Below are 9,325 nucleotides of genomic sequence, written 5' to 3'. Positions count from 1 at the left end.
ACAGCGTTGTGGTACAGTGCAAGTAAAAAGAGAAAGTATTCGGAGAGAAAAAGATGGATAATACGCTCGGCTAAAATCTACAATGTGATGAAATCCATTTCATATTTAATATTAATAATAGCTTATGTTAATCGGAAATAATATAGCTGCCTAGAAATGAATGAATTTTCAAAATCGCTCCAATATAGCAAGAAAATTTGCATTTGAAAACAGATAAACTTTCAAAAAATTAAAACGCACTTGTAGAAATTCTAACCATAAAAGAAAAAAGTACTTTCCAAGCGTTTTGGTAAAGGTTTTAACTTGTACAACAGAATTACAGAGCGTGAATAATTATTTAATTTACATAAGAATTGGAAAGGAATGTTGCGTTATGGTAAATAATAAGGAATTTGTAATAAACTCCAAGGGTGAATACTTGGATAGGGATGGAATGAATTTTAGACAATGAGGAATAAAGAAGGATTGGGAAATTTAACTGGGAATTTTAAGGGAGGTGAAAATGGGGAACATACATACATAGAAAGAGGAAAAACAATTAATTACTATGCGTGTATAAATTGGGAGAAGGGAAGGGAGGCACAAGCAGTTTCAACTTTCAACATAATTTATACGATAAGATCGGTCCATTCGTCGCTAGGGGTTGAATGGAAAAATGAAGCGAATGAAGAGTTAAACAGTTAAGGGTGAGACGAGTGGTGTAAATATTAAATGGAGGGAAGTAAGTATTAAAAAATATAGAGAAAATATAAATGAAAGGGTATGGGAATTAATGAATGGAAGGATACGAAGGAAAGTGGTAGTAGGGAAACATGGAGGAGTATATTTAAAAATAGGTACAATAAATAGTTGAGAAGGAAAGAGAGAAGGCATTAAGGGAATAGGTAGAAGATAATGATAATGTAAGGAAGAAAGAATAAAGGTTTATGTCATTAGATTGTTAGGAATGAAACATGTTCGTATTTTTTTGTTAATTGTTTTGCAAGAATAATTGTCCAAAAATGGCGTTTTAATTATTAATTAAAACAATATTTTAATTCATTGCTAAATTAAAACAACAGCGTTGTGGTACAGTGCAAGTAAAAAGAGAAAGTATTCGGAGAGAAAAAGATGGATAATACGCTCGGCTAAAATCTACAATGTGATGAAATCCATTTCATATTTAATATTAATAATAGCTTATGTTAATCGGAAATAATATAGCTGCCTAGAAATGAATGAATTTTCAAAATCGCTCCAATATAGCAAGAAAATTTGCATTTGAAAACAGATAAACTTTCAAAAAATTAAAACGCACTTGTAGAAATTCTAACCATAAAAGAAAAAAGTACTTTCCAAGCGTTTTGGTAAAGGTTTTAACTTGTACAACAGAATTACAGAGCGTGAATAATTATTTAATTTACATAAGAATTGGAAAGGAATGTTGCGTTATGGTAAATAATAAGGAATTTGTAATAAACTCCAAGGGTGAATACTTGGATAGGGATGGAATGAATTTTAGACAATGAGGAATAAAGAAGGATTGGGAAATTTAACTGGGAATTTTAAGGGAGGTGAAAATGGGGAACATACATACATAGAAAGAGGAAAAACAATTAATTACTATGCGTGTATAAATTGGGAGAAGGGAAGGGAGGCACAAGCAGTTTCAACTTTCAACATAATTTATACGATAAGATCGGTCCATTCGTCGCTAGGGGTTGAATGGAAAAATGAAGCGAATGAAGAGTTAAACAGTTAAGGGTGAGACGAGTGGTGTAAATATTAAATGGAGGGAAGTAAGTATTAAAAAATATAGAGAAAATATAAATGAAAGGGTATGGGAATTAATGAATGGAAGGATACGAAGGAAAGTGGTAGTAGGGAAACATGGAGGAGTATATTTAAAAATAGGTACAATAAATAGTTGAGAAGGAAAGAGAGAAGGCATTAAGGGAATAGGTAGAAGATAATGATAATGTAAGGAAGAAAGAATAAAGGTTTATGTCATTAGATTGTTAGGAATGAAACATGTTCGTATTTTTTTGTTAATTGTTTTGCAAGAATAATTGTCCAAAAATGGCGTTTTAATTATTAATTAAAACAATATTTTAATTCATTGCTAAATTAAAACAACAGCGTTGTGGTACAGTGCAAGTAAAAAGAGAAAGTATTCGGAGAGAAAAAGATGGATAATACGCTCGGCTAAAATCTACAATGTGATGAAATCCATTTCATATTTAATATTAATAATAGCTTATGTTAATCGGAAATAATATAGCTGCCTAGAAATGAATGAATTTTCAAAATCGCTCCAATATAGCAAGAAAATTTGCATTTGAAAACAGATAAACTTTCAAAAAATTAAAACGCACTTGTAGAAATTCTAACCATAAAAGAAAAAAGTACTTTCCAAGCGTTTTGGTAAAGGTTTTAACTTGTACAACAGAATTACAGAGCGTGAATAATTATTTAATTTACATAAGAATTGGAAAGGAATGTTGCGTTATGGTAAATAATAAGGAATTTGTAATAAACTCCAAGGGTGAATACTTGGATAGGGATGGAATGAATTTTAGACAATGAGGAATAAAGAAGGATTGGGAAATTTAACTGGGAATTTTAAGGGAGGTGAAAATGGGGAACATACATACATAGAAAGAGGAAAAACAATTAATTACTATGCGTGTATAAATTGGGAGAAGGGAAGGGAGGCACAAGCAGTTTCAACTTTCAACATAATTTATACGATAAGATCGGTCCATTCGTCGCTAGGGGTTGAATGGAAAAATGAAGCGAATGAAGAGTTAAACAGTTAAGGGTGAGACGAGTGGTGTAAATATTAAATGGAGGGAAGTAAGTATTAAAAAATATAGAGAAAATATAAATGAAAGGGTATGGGAATTAATGAATGGAAGGATACGAAGGAAAGTGGTAGTAGGGAAACATGGAGGAGTATATTTAAAAATAGGTACAATAAATAGTTGAGAAGGAAAGAGAGAAGGCATTAAGGGAATAGGTAGAAGATAATGATAATGTAAGGAAGAAAGAATAAAGGTTTATGTCATTAGATTGTTAGGAATGAAACATGTTCGTATTTTTTTGTTAATTGTTTTGCAAGAATAATTGTCCAAAAATGGCGTTTTAATTATTAATTAAAACAATATTTTAATTCATTGCTAAATTAAAACAACAGCGTTGTGGTACAGTGCAAGTAAAAAGAGAAAGTATTCGGAGAGAAAAAGATGGATAATACGCTCGGCTAAAATCTACAATGTGATGAAATCCATTTCATATTTAATATTAATAATAGCTTATGTTAATCGGAAATAATATAGCTGCCTAGAAATGAATGAATTTTCAAAATCGCTCCAATATAGCAAGAAAATTTGCATTTGAAAACAGATAAACTTTCAAAAAATTAAAACGCACTTGTAGAAATTCTAACCATAAAAGAAAAAAGTACTTTCCAAGCGTTTTGGTAAAGGTTTTAACTTGTACAACAGAATTACAGAGCGTGAATAATTATTTAATTTACATAAGAATTGGAAAGGAATGTTGCGTTATGGTAAATAATAAGGAATTTGTAATAAACTCCAAGGGTGAATACTTGGATAGGGATGGAATGAATTTTAGACAATGAGGAATAAAGAAGGATTGGGAAATTTAACTGGGAATTTTAAGGGAGGTGAAAATGGGGAACATACATACATAGAAAGAGGAAAAACAATTAATTACTATGCGTGTATAAATTGGGAGAAGGGAAGGGAGGCACAAGCAGTTTCAACTTTCAACATAATTTATACGATAAGATCGGTCCATTCGTCGCTAGGGGTTGAATGGAAAAATGAAGCGAATGAAGAGTTAAACAGTTAAGGGTGAGACGAGTGGTGTAAATATTAAATGGAGGGAAGTAAGTATTAAAAAATATAGAGAAAATATAAATGAAAGGGTATGGGAATTAATGAATGGAAGGATACGAAGGAAAGTGGTAGTAGGGAAACATGGAGGAGTATATTTAAAAATAGGTACAATAAATAGTTGAGAAGGAAAGAGAGAAGGCATTAAGGGAATAGGTAGAAGATAATGATAATGTAAGGAAGAAAGAATAAAGGTTTATGTCATTAGATTGTTAGGAATGAAACATGTTCGTATTTTTTTGTTAATTGTTTTGCAAGAATAATTGTCCAAAAATGGCGTTTTAATTATTAATTAAAACAATATTTTAATTCATTGCTAAATTAAAACAACAGCGTTGTGGTACAGTGCAAGTAAAAAGAGAAAGTATTCGGAGAGAAAAAGATGGATAATACGCTCGGCTAAAATCTACAATGTGATGAAATCCATTTCATATTTAATATTAATAATAGCTTATGTTAATCGGAAATAATATAGCTGCCTAGAAATGAATGAATTTTCAAAATCGCTCCAATATAGCAAGAAAATTTGCATTTGAAAACAGATAAACTTTCAAAAAATTAAAACGCACTTGTAGAAATTCTAACCATAAAAGAAAAAAGTACTTTCCAAGCGTTTTGGTAAAGGTTTTAACTTGTACAACAGAATTACAGAGCGTGAATAATTATTTAATTTACATAAGAATTGGAAAGGAATGTTGCGTTATGGTAAATAATAAGGAATTTGTAATAAACTCCAAGGGTGAATACTTGGATAGGGATGGAATGAATTTTAGACAATGAGGAATAAAGAAGGATTGGGAAATTTAACTGGGAATTTTAAGGGAGGTGAAAATGGGGAACATACATACATAGAAAGAGGAAAAACAATTAATTACTATGCGTGTATAAATTGGGAGAAGGGAAGGGAGGCACAAGCAGTTTCAACTTTCAACATAATTTATACGATAAGATCGGTCCATTCGTCGCTAGGGGTTGAATGGAAAAATGAAGCGAATGAAGAGTTAAACAGTTAAGGGTGAGACGAGTGGTGTAAATATTAAATGGAGGGAAGTAAGTATTAAAAAATATAGAGAAAATATAAATGAAAGGGTATGGGAATTAATGAATGGAAGGATACGAAGGAAAGTGGTAGTAGGGAAACATGGAGGAGTATATTTAAAAATAGGTACAATAAATAGTTGAGAAGGAAAGAGAGAAGGCATTAAGGGAATAGGTAGAAGATAATGATAATGTAAGGAAGAAAGAATAAAGGTTTATGTCATTAGATTGTTAGGAATGAAACATGTTCGTATTTTTTTGTTAATTGTTTTGCAAGAATAATTGTCCAAAAATGGCGTTTTAATTATTAATTAAAACAATATTTTAATTCATTGCTAAATTAAAACAACAGCGTTGTGGTACAGTGCAAGTAAAAAGAGAAAGTATTCGGAGAGAAAAAGATGGATAATACGCTCGGCTAAAATCTACAATGTGATGAAATCCATTTCATATTTAATATTAATAATAGCTTATGTTAATCGGAAATAATATAGCTGCCTAGAAATGAATGAATTTTCAAAATCGCTCCAATATAGCAAGAAAATTTGCATTTGAAAACAGATAAACTTTCAAAAAATTAAAACGCACTTGTAGAAATTCTAACCATAAAAGAAAAAAGTACTTTCCAAGCGTTTTGGTAAAGGTTTTAACTTGTACAACAGAATTACAGAGCGTGAATAATTATTTAATTTACATAAGAATTGGAAAGGAATGTTGCGTTATGGTAAATAATAAGGAATTTGTAATAAACTCCAAGGGTGAATACTTGGATAGGGATGGAATGAATTTTAGACAATGAGGAATAAAGAAGGATTGGGAAATTTAACTGGGAATTTTAAGGGAGGTGAAAATGGGGAACATACATACATAGAAAGAGGANGACACATTTTGTCCCCGTCCTCTTCAAACAAAATTATCAAAATCTGACAAATAAATTTTGAGCAATAAGCTGGTTGTATAACATGTAATTTTGACAACCAGAAACTGCAAAATTTTAGGTTCAAAAGGAAGGGTAGAGAAAACCCTTTTCAAAAATCTGACTTGACACATTTTGTCCCCGTCCTCTTCAAACAAAATTATCAAAATCTGACAAATAAATTTGGGGTATAAGCTAGTTGTATCACCTGTGATTTTGACTACTAGAAATTGCAAAGTTTTAGGTTCAAAACGAAGGATGAAAAGAACCCTTATAAAAGATTTGACTTTACACATTTTACCCACATTTTTAGAATCTGACAAATAAATCTTGATTAATATACTAGATATAACACCTGTAATTTCTGCTACCAGAAACTGCAAAATTTTAGGTTCAAAAGGAAGGGTAGAGAAAACCCTTATTATACCCTGAATTTACGCATTTTGTCCCCGTTCTCATCAAACAAAATTATCAATATCTGAGAGATAAATTTTGAATGATAAGCTAGTTATATAACATGAAATTTTGACCACCAGAAATTGCAAAGATTTAGTTTCAAAACGGAGGGTAAAAAGAACCCTAGTAACAAATCTGACTTTGCACATCTTATCCCTGTCCTCATCAAACATAATTATCAAAATCAGACAAGTAAATTTCGAATAATTTGTTAGTCATGATACCTGCGATTTTTTCTACCAAAAATTGTGAAGTTTTACTTTTAAAAGGAAAGGTTAAGAGAAACTTTGTAAAAACTCTGGCTTTACACATTTTGTCTCCGCTATTATCAAAAAAAATCAAAATCGGGCAAATAAATTTTGAAATATATGCAAGTTATAACAATTTATGTTCAAATGTAGCCATTATATTGCCATCTGGTGAGTCTTTTCCGTCACTAAAGCATTTAATTTTCCCTGTCTAATTGCAACGTTTCAGGTTTAATAGCAAGGTAAGGAACACCCTTACAAAATTTCGGTCTTGATTACATTTGGGCCTTTTCCTCTACAACCAAAATTATCAAAATTTAATAAACGTATTTTGAATGATACGAATGTTATAATGACCGTAATTTTTACTAAAAGATATTGAAGAATATTAGATTCAAATGAAGGGTGTAGAGAAAACTTATAAAAAATTTAACTGAACACATTTTGTTCCCGCCCTTATCGAACAGAATTATCAAAATCTGACGAATAAATTTTGAATAATATGCTATATAACACCTGCAAGTTTTACTTCCAGAAACAGCAAAATTTTAGGCTCAAAAGGAAGGGTAAAGAGAACCCTTATAAAAAATCTGACTTGACACATTTTGTCCCCGTTCTCATAAGACAAAATTATCAAAATCTGAGAAATAAATTTTGAGTAATAAGCTAGTTGTATCATCTGTGTTTTTGGCTACCAGAAATTGCAAAATTTTATGTTCAAAAGGGAAGGTAAAGAGAACCCTTATAAAAAATCTGACTTTACACATTTTGTCCCCGTCATCATCAAACAAAATTATCAAAATCTGACAAATACATTTTGAACAATAAGCTGGTTGTATAACATGTAATTTTGACTACCAGAAACTGCAAAATTTTAGGTTCAAACGGAAGGGTAAAGAGAACCCTTATAAAAAATTTGACTTTACACATTTTGTCCCCGTCCTCATCAAACAAAATTATCAAAATCTGACAAATGCATTTTGAACAATAAGCTGGTTGTATAACATGTTATTTTGACAACCAGAAACTGCAAAATTTTAGGTTCAAAAGGAAGGGTAGAGAAAACCCTTATCAAAAATCTGACTTGACACATTTCGTCCCCGTTCTCTTCAAACAAAATTATCAAAATCTGACAAATAAATTTTGAATAATAAGCTAGTTATATCACCTGTGTTTGTGACTACCAGAAATTGCATAGTTTTAGGTTCAAAACAAAAGGTTAAAAAAAACCCTTATAAAAAATCTGACTTTACATATTTTGTCCCCGTCCTCATTAAACAAAATTGTCAAAATCTGAGAAATAAATTTTAAATAATAAGCTAGTTGTATCATCTGTGTTTTTGACTACCAGAAATTGCAAATTTTATGTTTAAAAGGAAAGGTAAAGAGAACCCTTATAAAAAATCTGACTTTACACATTTTGTCCCCGTCATCACCAAACAAAATTATCAAAATCTGACAAATCAATTTTGAATAATAAGCTAGTTATATCACCTGTGTTTTTGACTACCAGAAATTGCATAGTTTTAGGTTCAAAACAAAAGGTTAAAAAGAACCCTTATAAAAAATCTGACTTTACATATTTTGTCCCCGTCCTCATTAAACAAAATTGTCAAAATCTGAGAAATAAATTTTAAATAATAAGCTAGTTGTATCATCTGTGTTTTTGACTACCAGAAATTGCAAATTTTATGTTTAAAAGGAAAGGTAAAGAGAACCCTTATAAAAAATCTGACTTTACACATTTTGTCCCCGTCATCACCAAACAAAATTATCAAAATCTGACAAATCAATTTTGAATAATAAGCTAGTTATATCACCTGTGTTTTTGACTACCAGAAATTGCATAGTTTTAGGTTCAAAACAAAAGGTTAAAAAGAACCCTTATAAAAAATCTGACTTTACATATTTTGTCCCCGTCCTCATTAAACAAAATTGTCAAAATCTGAGAAATAAATTTTAAATAATAAGCTAGTTGTATCATCTGTGTTTTTGACTACCAGAAATTGCAAATTTTATGTTTAAAAGGAAAGGTAAAGAGAACCCTTATAAAAAATCTGACTTTACACATTTTGTCCCCGTCATCACCAAACAAAATTATCAAAATCTGACAAATCAATTTTGAATAATAAGCTAGTTATATCACCTGTGTTTTTGACTACCAGAAATTGCATAGTTTTAGGTTCAAAACAAAAGGTTAAAAAGAACCCTTATAAAAAATCTGACTTTACATATTTTGTCCCCGTCCTCATTAAACAAAATTGTCAAAATCTGAGAAATAAATTTTAAATAATAAGCTAGTTGTATCATCTGTGTTTTTGACTACCAGAAATTGCAAATTTTATGTTTAAAAGGAAAGGTAAAGAGAACCCTTATAAAAAATCTGACTTTACACATTTTGTCCCCGTCATCACCAAACAAAATTATCAAAATCTGACAAATCAATTTTGAATAATAAGCTAGTTATATCACCTGTGTTTTTGACTACCAGAAATTGCATAGTTTTAGGTTCAAAACAAAAGGTTAAAAAGAACCCTTATAAAAAATCTGACTTTACATATTTTGTCCCCGTCCTCATTAAACAAAATTGTCAAAATCTGAGAAATAAATTTTAAATAATAAGCTAGTTGTATCATCTGTGTTTTTGACTACCAGAAATTGCAAATTTTATGTTTAAAAGGAAAGGTAAAGAGAACCCTTATAAAAAATCTGACTTTACACATCTTATCCCTGTCCTCATCAAACAATATTATCAAAATCTGACAAAT

The sequence above is a fragment of the Agrilus planipennis genome, unplaced genomic scaffold (assembly GCF_000699045.2).
Source record: "Agrilus planipennis isolate EAB-ADULT unplaced genomic scaffold, Apla_2.0 scaffold155, whole genome shotgun sequence".
NCBI classification, from domain to species: Eukaryota; Metazoa; Arthropoda; class Insecta; order Coleoptera; family Buprestidae; genus Agrilus; species Agrilus planipennis.
Note: the sequence above shows the minus strand (reverse complement) of the source record.